Below are 16,142 nucleotides of genomic sequence, written 5' to 3' on the forward strand. Positions count from 1 at the left end.
GATCTATAAATATAACCATGTGTTCTATGAATAAAACCTTGTGTTCTATTAATAGAACCCTGTGTTCTATGAATGGAACCCTGTGTTCTATGAATAGAACCCTGTGTTTTATGAATGAAATTAGGTGTTCTCTGAATGGAAACCACCCGTGATCTATAAATATAACCATGTGTTCTATGAATAAAACCTTGTGTTCTATTAATAGAACCCTGTGTTCTATGAATGGAACCCTGTGTTCTATGAATAGAACCCTGTGTTTTATGAATGAAACCATGTGTTCTCTGAATGGAAACCACCCGTGATCTATAAATATAACCATGTGTTCTATGAATAAAACCTTGTGTTCTATGAATAGAACCCTGTGTTCTATGAATGGAACCCTGTGTTCTATAAATAGAACCCTGTGTTTTATGAATGAAATTATGTGTTCTCTGAATGGAAACCACCCGTGATCTATAAATATAACCATGTGTTCTATGAATAAAACCTTGTGTTCTATTTATAGAACCCTGTGTTCTATGAATGGAACCCTGTGTTCTATGAATAGAACCCTGTGTTTTATGAATTAAACCATGTGTTCTCTGAAAGGAAACCACCCGTGATCTATAATTATAACCATTTTTTCTATGAATAAAACCTTGTGTTCTATGAATAGAACCCTACAGTATGTTCTATAAATGGAACCCTGTGTTCTATGAATAGAACCCTGTGTTTTATGATTGAAATTATGTGTTCTCTGAATGGAAACCACCCGTGATCTATAAATATAACCATGTGTTCTATGAAAAAAACCTTGTGTTCTATTAATAGAACCCTGTGTCCTATGAATGGAACCCTGTGTTCTATGAATAGAACCCTGTGTTTTATGAATGAAACCATGTGTTCTCTGAATGGAAACCACCCGTGATCTATAAATATAACCATCTGTTCTATTAATAAAACCTTGTGTTCTATGAATAGAACCCTATGTTCTATAAATGGAACCCTGTGTTCTATGAATAGAACCCTGTGTTTTATGAATGAAATTATGTGTTCTCTGAATGGAAACCACCCGTGATCTATAAATATAACCATGTGTTCTATGAATAAAACCTTGTGTTCTATTAATAGAACCCTGTGTTCTATGAATGGAACCCTGTGTTCTATGAATAGAACCCTGTGTTTTATGAATGAAATTAGGTGTTCTCTGAATGGAAACCACCCGTGATCTATAAATATAACCATGTGTTCTATGAATAAAACCTTGTGTTCTATTAATAGAACCCTGTGTTCTATGAATGGAACCCTGTGTTCTATGAATAGAACCCTGTGTTTTATGAATGAAACCATGTGTTCTCTGAATGGAAACCACCCGTGATCTATAAATATAACCATGTGTTCTATGAATAAAACCTTGTGTTCTATGAATAGAACCCTGTGTTCTATGAATGGAACCCTGTGTTCTATAAATAGAACCCTGTGTTTTATGAATGAAATTATGTGTTCTCTGAATGGAAACCACCCGTGATCTATAAATATAACCATGTGTTCTATGAAAAAAAACCTTGTGTTCTATTAATAGAACCCTGTGTCCTATGAATGGAACCCTGTGTTCTATGAATAGAACCCTGTGTTTTATGAATGAAACCATGTGTTCTCTGAATGGAAACCACCCGTGATCTATAAATATAACCATCTGTTCTATTAATAAAACCTTGTGTTCTATGAATAGAACCCTATGTTCTATAAATGGAACCCTGTGTTCTATGAATAGAACCCTGTGTTTTATGAATGAAATTATGTGTTCTCTGAATGGAAACCACCCGTGATCTATAAATATAACCATGTGTTCTATGAATAAAACCTTGTGTTCTATTAATAGAACCCTGTGTTCTATGAATGGAACCCTGTGTTCTATGAATAGAACCCTGTGTTTTATGAATGAAATTAGGTGTTCTCTGAATGGAAACCACCCGTGATCTATAAATATAACCATGTGTTCTATGAATAAAACCTTGTGTTCTATTAATAGAACCCTGTGTTCTATGAATGGAACCCTGTGTTCTATGAATAGAACCCTGTGTTTTATGAATGAAACCATGTGTTCTCTGAATGGAAACCACCCGTGATCTATAAATATAACCATGTGTTCTATGAATAAAACCTTGTGTTCTATGAATAGAACCCTGTGTTCTATGAATGAAATGATGTGTTCTCTGAATGAAAACCACCCGTGATCTATAAATATAACCATGTGTTCTATGAATAAAACCTTGTGTTCTATTAATAGAACCCTGTGTTCTATGAATGGAACCCTGTGTTCTATGAATAGAACCCTGTGTTTTATGAATGAAACCATGTGTTCTCTGAATGGAAACCACCCGTGATCTATAAATATAACCATCTGTTCTATGAATAAAACCTTGTGTTCTATGAATAGAACCCTGTGTTCTATAAATGGAACCCTGTGTTCTATGAATAGAACCCTGTGTTTTATTAATGAAATTATGTGTTCTCTGAATGGAAACCACCCGTGATCTATAAATATAACCATGTGTTCTATGAATAAAACCTTGTGTTCTATTCATAGAACCCTGTGTCCTATGAATGGAACCCTGTGTTCTATGAATAGAACCCTGTGTTTTATGAATGAAACCATGTGTTCTCTGAATGGAAACCACCCGTGATCTATAAATATAACCATCTGTTCTATGAAAAAAACTTTGTGTTCTATGAATAGAACCCTGTGTTATATAAATGGAACCCTGTGTTCTCTGAATGGAAACCACCCGTAATCTATAAATATAACCATCTTTTCTATGAATAAAACCTTGTGTTCTATGAATAGAACCCTATGTTCTATAAATGGAACCCTGTGTTCTATGAATAGAACCCTGTGTTTTATGATTGAAATTATGTGTTCTCTGAATGGAAACCACCCGTGATCTATAAATATAACCATGTGTTCTATGAAAAAAACCTTGTGTTCTATTAATAGAACCCTGTGTCCTATGAATGGAACCCTGTGTTCTATGAATAGAACCCTGTGTTTTATGAATGAAACCATGTGTTCTCTGAATGGAAACCACCCGTGATCTATAAATATAACCATCTGTTCTATGAATAAAACCTTGTGTTCTATGAATAGAACCCTATGTTCTATAAATGGAACCCTGTGTTCTATGAATAGAACCCTGTGTTTTATGAATGAAACCATGTGTTCTCTGAATGGAAACCACCCGTGATCTATAAATATAACCATCTGTTCTATGAATAAAACCTTGTGTTCTATGAATAGAACCCTGTGTTCTATAAATGGAACCCTGTGTTCTATGAATAGAACCCTGTGTTTTATGAATGAAATTATGTGTTCTCTGAATGAAAACCACCCGTGATCTATAAATATAACCATGTGTTCTATGAATAAAACCTTGTGTTCTATTAATAGAACCCTGTGTTCTATGAATGGAACCCTGTGTTCTATGAATAGAACCCTGTGTTTTATTAATGAAATTATGTGTTCTCTGAATGGAAACCACCCGTGATCTATAAATATAACAATGTTTTCTATGAATAAAACCTTGTGTTCTATTCATAGAACCCTGTGTCCTATGAATGGAACCCTGTGTTCTATGAATAGAACCCTGTGTTTTATGAATGAAACCATGTGTTCTCTGAATGGAAACCACCCGTGATCTATAAATATAACCATCTGTTCTATGAAAAAAACTTTGTGTTCTATGAATAGAACCCTGTGTTATATAAATGGAACCCTGTGTTCTCTGAATGGAAACCACCCGTAATCTATAAATATAACCATCTTTTCTATGAATAAAACCTTGTGTTCTATGAATAGAACCCTATGTTCTATAAATGGAACCCTGTGTTCTATGAATAGAACCCTGTGTTTTATGATTGAAATTATGTGTTCTCTGAATGGAAACCACCCGTGATCTATAAATATAACCATGTGTTCTATGAAAAAAACCTTGTGTTCTATTAATAGAACCCTGTGTCCTATGAATGGAACCCTGTGTTCTATGAATAGAACCCTGTGTTTTATGAATGAAACCATGTGTTCTCTGAATGGAAACCACCCGTGATCTATAAATATAACCATCTGTTCTATGAATAAAACCTTGTGTTCTATGAATAGAACCCTATGTTCTATAAATGGAACCCTGTGTTCTATGAATAGAACCCTGTGTTTTATGAATGAAACCATGTGTTCTCTGAATGGAAACCACCCGTGATCTATAAATATAACCATCTGTTCTATGAATAAAACCTTGTGTTCTATGAATAGAACCCTGTGTTCTATAAATGGAACCCTGTGTTCTATGAATAGAACCCTGTGTTTTATGAATGAAATTATGTGTTCTCTGAATGAAAACCACCCGTGATCTATAAATATAACCATGTGTTCTATGAATAAAACCTTGTGTTCTATTAATAGAACCCTGTGTTCTATGAATGGAACCCTGTGTTCTATGAATAGAACCCTGTGTTTTATTAATGAAATTATGTGTTCTCTGAATGGAAACCACCCGTGATCTATAAATATAACAATGTTTTCTATGAATAAAACCTTGTGTTCTATTCATAGAACCCTGTGTCCTATGAATGGAACCCTGTGTTCTATGAATAGAACCCTGTGTTTTATGAATGAAACCATGTGTTCTCTGAATGGAAACCACCCGTGATCTATAAATATAACCATCTGTTCTATGAAAAAAACTTTGTGTTCTATGAATAGAACCCTGTGTTATATAAATGGAACCCTGTGTTCTCTGAATGGAAACCACCCGTAATCTATAAATATAACCATCTTTTCTATGAATAAAACCTTGTGTTCTATGAATAGAACCCTATGTTCTATAAATGGAACCCTGTGTTCTATGAATAGAACCCTGTGTTTTATGATTGAAATTATGTGTTCTCTGAATGGAAACCACCCGTGATCTATAAATATAACCATGTGTTCTATGAAAAAAACCTTGTGTTCTATTAATAGAACCCTGTGTCCTATGAATGGAACCCTGTGTTCTATGAATAGAACCCTGTGTTTTATGAATGAAACCATGTGTTCTCTGAATGGAAACCACCCGTGATCTATAAATATAACCATCTGTTCTATGAATAAAACCTTGTGTTCTATGAATAGAACCCTATGTTCTATAAATGGAACCCTGTGTTCTATGAATAGAACCCTGTGTTTTATGAATGAAATTATGTGTTCTCTGAATGGAAACCACCCGTGATCTATAAATATAACCATGTGTTCTATGAATAAAACCGTGTGTTCTATTAATAGAACCCTGTGTTCTATGAATGGAACCCTGTGTTCTATGAATAGAACCCTGTGTTTTATGAATGAAATTATGTGTTCTCTGAATGAAAACCACCCGTGATCTATAAATATAACCATGTGTTCTATGAATAAAACCTTGTGTTCTATTAATAGAACCCTGTGTTCTATGAATGGAACCCTGTGTTCTATGAATAGAACCCTGTGTTTTATGAATGAAACTATGTGTTCTCTGAATGGAAACCACCCGTGATCTATAAATATAACCATGTGTTCTATGAATAAAACCTTGTGTTCTATTAATAGAACCCTGTGTCCTATGAATGGAACCCTGTGTTCTATGAATAGAACCCTGTGTTTTATTAATGAAACCATGTGTTCTCTGAATGGAAACCACCCGTGATCTATAAATATAACCATGTGTTCTATGAATAAAACCTTGTGTTCTATTAATAGAACCCTGTGTTCTATGAATGGAACCCTGTGTTCTATGAATAGAACCCTGTGTTTTATGAATGAAACCATGTGTTCTCTGAATGGAAACCACCCGTGATCTATAAATATAACCATCTGTTCTATGAATAAAACCTTGTGTTCTATGAATAGAACCCTGTGTTCTATAAATGGAACCCTGTGTTTTATGAATAGAACCCTGTGTTTTATTAATGAAATTATGTGTTCTCTGAATGGAAACCACCCGAGATCTATAAATATAACCATGTGTTCTATGAATAAAACCTTGTGTTCTATTCATAGAACCCTGTGTCCTATGAATGGAACCCTGTGTTCTATGAATAGAACCCTGTGTTTTATGATTGAAATTATGTGTTCTCTGAATGGAAACCACCCGTGATCTATAAATATAACCATGTGTTCTATGAATAAAACCTTGTGTTCTATTAATAGAACCCTGTGTCCTATGAATGGAACCCTGTGTTCTATGAATAGAACCCTGTGTTTTATGAATGAAATTATGTGTTCTCTGAATGGAAACCACCCGTGATCTATAAATATAACCATGTGTTCTATGAATAAAACCTTGTGTTCTATTAATAGAACCCTGTGTTCTATGAATGGAACCCTGTGTTCTATGAATAGAACCCTGTGTTTTATGAATGAAATTATGTGTTCTCTGAATGAAAACCACCCGTGATCTATAAATATAACCATGTGTTCTATGAATAAAACCTTGTGTTCTATTAATAGAACCCTGTGTTCTATGAATGGAACCCTGTGTTCTAAAAATAGAACCCTGTGTTTTATGAATGAAACCATGTGTTCTCTGAATGGAAACCACCCGTGATCTATAAATATAACCATCTGTTCTATGAATAAAACCTTGTGTTCTATGAATAGAACCCTGTGTTCTATAAATGGAACCCTGTGTTTTACGAATAGAACCCTGTGTTTTATTAATGAAATTATGTGTTCTCTGAATGGAAACCACCCGTGATCTATAAATATAACCATGTGTTCTATGAATAAAACCTTGTGTTCTATTAATAGAACCCTGTGTTTTATGAATGGAACCCTGTGTTCTATGAATAGAACCCTGTGTTTTATGAATGAAACCATGTGTGCTCTGAATGGAAACCACCCGTGATCTATAAATATAACCATCTGTTCTATGAATAAAACCTTGTGTTCTATGAATAGAACCCTGTGTTCTTTAAATGGAACCCTGTGTTCTATGAATAGAACCCTGTGTTTTATGAATGAAATTATGTGTTCTCTGAATGGAAATCACCCGTGATCTATAAATATAACCATGTGTTCTATGAATAAAACCTTGTGTTCTATTAATAGAACCTTGTGTTCTATGAATGGAACCCTGTGTTCTATGAATAGAACCCTGTGTTTTATGAATGAAATTATGTGTTCTCTGAATGAAAACCACCCGTGATCTATAAATATAACCATGTGTTCTATGAATAAAACCTTGTGTTCTATTAATAGAACCCTGTGTTCTATGAATGGAACCCTGTGTTCTATGAATAGAACCCTGTGTTTAATGAATGAAACCATGTGTTCTCTGAATGGAAACCACCCGTGATCTATAAATATAACCATCTGTTCTATGAATAAAACCTTGTGTTCTATGAATAGAACCCTGTGTTCTATAAATGGAACCCTGTGTTTTATGAATAGAACCCTGTGTTTTATTAATGAAATTATGTGATCTCTGAATGGAAACCACCCGTGATCTATAAATATAACCATGTGTTCTATGAATAAAACCTTGTGTTCTATTCATAGAACCCTGTGTCCTATGAATGGAACCCTGTGTTCCATGAATAGAACCCTCTGTTTTATGAATGAAACCAAGTGTTCTCTGAATGGAAACCACCCGTGATCTATAAATATAACCATGTGTTCTATGAATAAAACCTTGTGTTCTATTTATAGAACCCTGTGTTCTATGAATGGAACCCTGTGTTCTATGAATAGAACCCTGTGTTTTATGAATGAAACCATGTGTTCTCTGAAAGAAAACCACCCGTGATCTATAAATATAACCATTTTTTCTATAAATAAAACCTTGTGTTCTATGAATAGAACCCTATGTTCTATAAATGGAACCCTGTGTTCTATGAATAGAACCCTGTGTTTTATGATTGAAATTATGTGTTCTCTGAATGGAAACCACCCGTGATCTATAAATATAACCATGTGTTCTATGAAAAAAACCTTGTGTTCTATTAATAGAACCCTGTGTCCTATGAATGGAACCCTGTGTTCTATGAATAGAACCCTGTGTTTTATGAATGAAACCATGTGTTCTCTGAATGGAAACCACCCGTGATCTATAAATATAACCATCTGTTCTATGAATAAAACCTTGTGTTCTATGAATAGAACCCTATGTTCTATAAATGGAACCCTGTGTTCTATGAATAGAACCCTGTGTTTTATGAATGAAATTATGTGTTCTCTGAATGGAAACCACCCGTGATCTATAAATATAACCATGTGTTCTATGAATAAAACCTTGTGTTCTATTAATAGAACCCTGTGTTCTATGAATGGAACCCTGTGTTCTATGAATAGAACCCTGTGTTTAATGAATGAAATTATGTGTTCTCTGAATGGAAACCACCCGTGATCTATAAATATAACCATGTGTTCTATGAATAAAACCTTGTGTTCTATTAATAGAACCCTGTGTTCTATGAATGGAACCCTGTGTTCTATGAATAGAACCCTGTGTTTTATGAATGAAACTATGTGTTCTCTGAATGGAAACCACCCGTGATCTATAAATATAACCATGTGTTCTATGAATAAAACCTTGTGTTCTATGAATAGAACCCTGTGTTCTATGAATGGAACCCTGTGTTCTATAAATAGAACCCTGTGTTTTATGAATGAAATTATGTGTTCTCTGAATGAAAACCACCCGTGATCTATAAATATAACCATGTGTTCTATGAATAAAACCTTGTGTTCTATTAATAGAACCCTGTGTTCTATGAATGGAACCCTGTGTTCTATGAATAGAACCCTGTGTTTTATTAATAAAACCATGTGTTCTCTGAATGGAAACCACCCGTGATCTATAAATATAACCATGTGTTCTATGAATAAAACCTTGTGTTCTATTAATAGAACCCTGTGTTCTATGAATGGAACCCTGTGTTCTATGAATAGAACCCTGTGTTTTATGAATGAAATTATGTGTTCTCTGAATGGAAACCACCCGTGATCTATAAATATAACCATGTGTTCTATGAATAAAACCTTGTGTTCTATTAATAGAACCCTGTGTTCTATGAATGGAACCCTGTGTTCTATGAATAGAACCCTGTGTTTTATGAATGAAACCATGTGTTCTCTGAATGGAAACCACCCGTGATCTATAAATATAACCATGTGTTCTATGAATAAAACCTTGTGTTCTATGAATAGAACCCTGTGTTCTATGAATGGAACCCTGTGTTCTATAAATAGAACCCTGTGTTTTATGAATGAAACCAAGTGTTCTCTGAATGGAAACCACCCGTGATCTATAAATATAACCATGTGTTCTATGAATAAAACCTTGTGTTCTATTTATAGAACCCTGTGTTCTATGAATGGAACCCTGTGTTCTATGAATAGAACCCTGTGTTTTATGAATGAAACCATGTGTTCTCTGAAAGGAAACCACCCGTGATCTATAAATATAACCATTTTTTCTATGAATAAAACCTTGTGTTCTATGAATAGAACCCTATGTTCTATAAATGGAACCCTGTGTTCTATGAATAGAACCCTGTGTTTTATGATTGAAATTATGTGTTCTCTGAATGGAAACCACCCGTGATCTATAAATATAACCATGTGTTCTATGAAAAAAACCTTGTGTTCTATTAATAGAACCCTGTGTCCTATGAATGGAACCCTGTGTTCTATGAATAGAACCCTGTGTTTTATGAATGAAACCATGTGTTCTCTGAATGGAAACCACCCATGATCTATAAATATAACCATCTGGTATATGAATAAAACCTTGTGTTCTATGAATAGAACCCTATGTTCTATAAATGGAACCCTGTGTTCTATGAATAGAACCCTGTGTTTTATGAATGAAATTATGTGTTCTCTGAATGGAAACCACCCGTGATCTATAAATATAACCATGTGTTCTATGAATAAAACCTTGTGTTCTATTAATAGAACCCTGTGTTCTATGAATGGAACCCTGTGTTCTATGAATAGAACCCTGTGTTTTATGAATGAAATTATGTGTTCTCTGAATGGAAACCACCCGTGATCTATAAATATAACCATGTGTTCTATGAATAAAACCTTGTGTTCTATTAATAGAACCCTGTGTTCTATGAATGGAACCCTGTGTTCTATGAATAGAACCCTGTGTTTTATGAATGAAACCATGTGTTCTCTGAATGGAAACCACCCGTGATCTATCAATATAACCATGTGTTCTATGAATAAAACCTTGTGTTCTATGAATAGAACCCTGTGTTCTATGAATGGAACCCTGTGTTCTATAAATAGAACCCTGTGTTTTATGAATGAAATTATGTGTTCTCTGAATGAAAACCACCCGTGATCTATAAATATAACCATGTGTTCTATGAATAAAACCTTGTGTTCTATTAATAGAACCCTGTGTTCTATGAATGGAACCCTGTGTTCTATGAATAGAACCCTGTGTTTTATGAATGAAACCATGTGTTCTCTGAATGGAAACCACCCGTGATCTATAAATATAACCATGTGTTCTATGAATAAAACCTTGTGTTCTATTAATAGAACCCTGTGTTCTATGAATGGAACCCTGTGTTCTATGAATAGAACCCTGTGTTTTATTAATGAAATTATGTGTTCTCTGAATGGAAACCACCCGTGATCTATAAATATAACCATGTGTTCTATGAATAAAACCTTGTGTTCTATTCATGGAACCCTGTGTTCTATGAATAGAACCCTGTGTTTTATGAATGAAACCATGTGTTCTCTGAATGGAAACCACCCGTGATCTATAAATATAACCATCTGTTCTATGAAAAAAAGCTTGTGTTCTATGAATAGAACCCTGTGTTCTATAAATGGAACCCTGTGTTCTCTGAATGGAAACCACCCGTAATCTATAAATATAACCATCTTTTCTATGAATAAAACCTTGTGTTCTATGAATAGAACCCTATGTTCTATAAATGGAACCCTGTGTTCTATGAATAGAACCCTGTGTTTTATGATTGAAATTATGTGTTCTCTGAATGGAAACCACCCGTGATCTATAAATATAACCATGTGTTCTATGAAAAAAAACCTTGTGTTCTATTAATAGAACCCTGTGTCCTATGAATGGAACCCTGTGTTCTATGAATAGAACCCTGTGTTTTATGAATGAAACCATGTGTTCTCTGAATGGAAACCACCCGTGATCTATAAATATAACCATCTGTTCTATGAATAAAACCTTGTGTTCTATGAATAGAACCCTATGTTCTATAAATGGAACCCTGTGTTCTATGAATAGAACCCTGTGTTTTATGAATGAAATTATGTGTTCTCTGAATGGAAACCACCCGTGATCTATAAATATAACCATGTGTTCTATGAATAAAACCTTGTGTTCTATTAATAGAACCCTGTGTTCTATGAATGGAACCCTGTGTTCTATGAATAGAACCCTGTGTTTTATGAATGAAATTATGTGTTCTCTGAATGAAAACCACCCGTGATCTATAAATATAACCATGTGTTCTATGAATAAAACCTTGTGTTCTATTTATAGAACCCTGTGTTCTATGAATGGAACCCTGTGTTCTATGAATAGAACCCTGTGTTTTATGAATTAAACCATGTGTTCTCTGAAAGGAAACCACCCGTGATCTATAATTATAACCATTTTTTCTATGAATAAAACCTTGTGTTCTATGAATAGAACCCTACAGTATGTTCTATAAATGGAACCCTGTGTTCTATGAATAGAACCCTGTGTTTTATGATTGAAATTATGTGTTCTCTGAATGGAAACCACCCGTGATCTATAAATATAACCATGTGTTCTATGAAAAAAACCTTGTGTTCTATTAATAGAACCCTGTGTCCTATGAATGGAACCCTGTGTTCTATGAATAGAACCCTGTGTTTTATGAATGAAACCATGTGTTCTCTGAATGGAAACCACCCGTGATCTATAAATATAACCATCTGTTCTATTAATAAAACCTTGTGTTCTATGAATAGAACCCTATGTTCTATAAATGGAACCCTGTGTTCTATGAATAGAACCCTGTGTTTTATGAATGAAATTATGTGTTCTCTGAATGGAAACCACCCGTGATCTATAAATATAACCATGTGTTCTATGAATAAAACCTTGTGTTCTATTAATAGAACCCTGTGTTCTATGAATGGAACCCTGTGTTCTATGAATAGAACCCTGTGTTTTATGAATGAAATTAGGTGTTCTCTGAATGGAAACCACCCGTGATCTATAAATATAACCATGTGTTCTATGAATAAAACCTTGTGTTCTATTAATAGAACCCTGTGTTCTATGAATGGAACCCTGTGTTCTATGAATAGAACCCTGTGTTTTATGAATGAAACCATGTGTTCTCTGAATGGAAACCACCCGTGATCTATAAATATAACCATGTGTTCTATGAATAAAACCTTGTGTTCTATGAATAGAACCCTGTGTTCTATGAATGGAACCCTGTGTTCTATAAATAGAACCCTGTGTTTTATGAATGAAATTATGTGTTCTCTGAATGGAAACCACCCGTGATCTATAAATATAACCATGTGTTCTATGAAAAAAACCTTGTGTTCTATTAATAGAACCCTGTGTCCTATGAATGGAACCCTGTGTTCTATGAATAGAACCCTGTGTTTTATGAATGAAACCATGTGTTCTCTGAATGGAAACCACCCGTGATCTATAAATATAACCATCTGTTCTATTAATAAAACCTTGTGTTCTATGAATAGAACCCTATGTTCTATAAATGGAACCCTGTGTTCTATGAATAGAACCCTGTGTTTTATGAATGAAATTATGTGTTCTCTGAATGGAAACCACCCGTGATCTATAAATATAACCATGTGTTCTATGAATAAAACCTTGTGTTCTATTAATAGAACCCTGTGTTCTATGAATGGAACCCTGTGTTCTATGAATAGAACCCTGTGTTTTATGAATGAAATTAGGTGTTCTCTGAATGGAAACCACCCGTGATCTATAAATATAACCATGTGTTCTATGAATAAAACCTTGTGTTCTATTAATAGAACCCTGTGTTCTATGAATGGAACCCTGTGTTCTATGAATAGAACCCTGTGTTTTATGAATGAAACCATGTGTTCTCTGAATGGAAACCACCCGTGATCTATAAATATAACCATGTGTTCTATGAATAAAACCTTGTGTTCTATGAATAGAACCCTGTGTTCTATGAATGAAATGATGTGTTCTCTGAATGAAAACCACCCGTGATCTATAAATATAACCATGTGTTCTATGAATAAAACCTTGTGTTCTATTAATAGAACCCTGTGTTCTATGAATGGAACCCTGTGTTCTATGAATAGAACCCTGTGTTTTATGAATGAAACCATGTGTTCTCTGAATGGAAACCACCCGTGATCTATAAATATAACCATCTGTTCTATGAATAAAACCTTGTGTTCTATGAATAGAACCCTGTGTTCTATAAATGGAACCCTGTGTTCTATGAATAGAACCCTGTGTTTTATTAATGAAATTATGTGTTCTCTGAATGGAAACCACCCGTGATCTATAAATATAACCATGTGTTCTATGAATAAAACCTTGTGTTCTATTCATAGAACCCTGTGTCCTATGAATGGAACCCTGTGTTCTATGAATAGAACCCTGTGTTTTATGAATGAAACCATGTGTTCTCTGAATGGAAACCACCCGTGATCTATAAATATAACCATCTGTTCTATGAAAAAAACTTTGTGTTCTATGAATAGAACCCTGTGTTATATAAATGGAACCCTGTGTTCTCTGAATGGAAACCACCCGTAATCTATAAATATAACCATCTTTTCTATGAATAAAACCTTGTGTTCTATGAATAGAACCCTATGTTCTATAAATGGAACCCTGTGTTCTATGAATAGAACCCTGTGTTTTATGATTGAAATTATGTGTTCTCTGAATGGAAACCACCCGTGATCTATAAATATAACCATGTGTTCTATGAAAAAAACCTTGTGTTCTATTAATAGAACCCTGTGTCCTATGAATGGAACCCTGTGTTCTATGAATAGAACCCTGTGTTTTATGAATGAAACCATGTGTTCTCTGAATGGAAACCACCCGTGATCTATAAATATAACCATCTGTTCTATGAATAAAACCTTGTGTTCTATGAATAGAACCCTATGTTCTATAAATGGAACCCTGTGTTCTATGAATAGAACCCTGTGTTTTATGAATGAAATTATGTGTTCTCTGAATGGAAACCACCCGTGATCTATAAATATAACCATGTGTTCTATGAATAAAACCTTGTGTTCTATTAATAGAACCCTGTGTTCTATGAATGGAACCCTGTGTTCTATGAATAGAACCCTGTGTTTTATGAATGAAATTATGTGTTCTCTGAATGAAAACCACCCGTGATCTATAAATATAACCATGTGTTCTATGAATAAAACCTTGTGTTCTATTAATAGAACCCTGTGTTCTATGAATGGAACCCTGTGTTCTATGAATAGAACCCTGTGTTTTATGAATGAAACTATGTGTTCTCTGAATGGAAACCACCCGTGATCTATAAATATAACCATGTGTTCTATGAATAAAACCTTGTGTTCTATTAATAGAACCCTGTGTCCTATGAATGGAACCCTGTGTTCTATGAATAGAACCCTGTGTTTTATTAATGAAACCATGTGTTCTCTGAATGGAAACCACCCGTGATCTATAAATATAACCATGTGTTCTATGAATAAAACCTTGTGTTCTATTAATAGAACCCTGTGTTCTATGAATGGAACCCTGTGTTCTATGAATAGAACCCTGTGTTTTATGAATGAAACCATGTGTTCTCTGAATGGAAACCACCCGTGATCTATAAATATAACCATCTGTTCTATGAATAAAACCTTGTGTTCTATGAATAGAACCCTGTGTTCTATAAATGGAACCCTGTGTTTTATGAATAGAACCCTGTGTTTTATTAATGAAATTATGTGTTCTCTGAATGGAAACCACCCGAGATCTATAAATATAACCATGTGTTCTATGAATAAAACCTTGTGTTCTATTCATAGAACCCTGTGTCCTATGAATGGAACCCTGTGTTCTATGAATAGAACCCTGTGTTTTATGATTGAAATTATGTGTTCTCTGAATGGAAACCACCCGTGATCTATAAATATAACCATGTGTTCTATGAATAAAACCTTGTGTTCTATTAATAGAACCCTGTGTCCTATGAATGGAACCCTGTGTTCTATGAATAGAACCCTGTGTTTTATGAATGAAATTATGTGTTCTCTAAATGGAAACCACCCGTGATCTATAAATATAACCATGTGTTCTATGAATAAAACCTTGTGTTCTATTAATAGAACCCTGTGTTCTATGAATGGAACCCTGTGTTCTATGAATAGAACCCTGTGTTTTATGAATGAAATTATGTGTTCTCTGAATGAAAACCACCCGTGATCTATAAATATAACCATGTGTTCTATGAATAAAACCTTGTGTTCTATTAATAGAACCCTGTGTTCTATGAATGGAACCCTGTGTTCTAAAAATAGAACCCTGTGTTTTATGAATGAAACCATGTGTTCTCTGAATGGAAACCACCCGTGATCTATAAATATAACCATCTGTTCTATGAATAAAACCTTGTGTTCTATGAATAGAACCCTGTGTTCTATAAATGGAACCCTGTGTTTTACGAATAGAACCCTGTGTTTTATTAATGAAATTATGTGTTCTCTGAATGGAAACCACCCGTGATCTATAAATATAACCATGTGTTCTATGAATAAAACCTTGTGTTCTATTAATAGAACCCTGTGTTTTATGAATGGAACCCTGTGTTCTATGAATAGAACCCTGTGTTTTATGAATGAAACCATGTGTGCTCTGAATGGAAACCACCCGTGATCTATAAATATAACCATCTGTTCTATGAATAAAACCTTGTGTTCTATGAATAGAACCCTGTGTTCTTTAAATGGAACCCTGTGTTCTATGAATAGAACCCTGTGTTTTATGAATGAAATTATGTGTTCTCTGAATGGAAATCACCCGTGATCTATAAATATAACCATGTGTTCTATGAATAAAACCTTGTGTTCTATTAATAGAACCTTGTGTTCTATGAATGGAACCCTGTGTTCTATGAAT

Source organism: Crinia signifera, chromosome 19 (assembly GCF_055691185.1).
Source record: "Crinia signifera chromosome 19, ASM5569118v1, whole genome shotgun sequence".
NCBI lineage: Eukaryota > Metazoa > Chordata > Amphibia > Anura > Myobatrachidae > Crinia > Crinia signifera.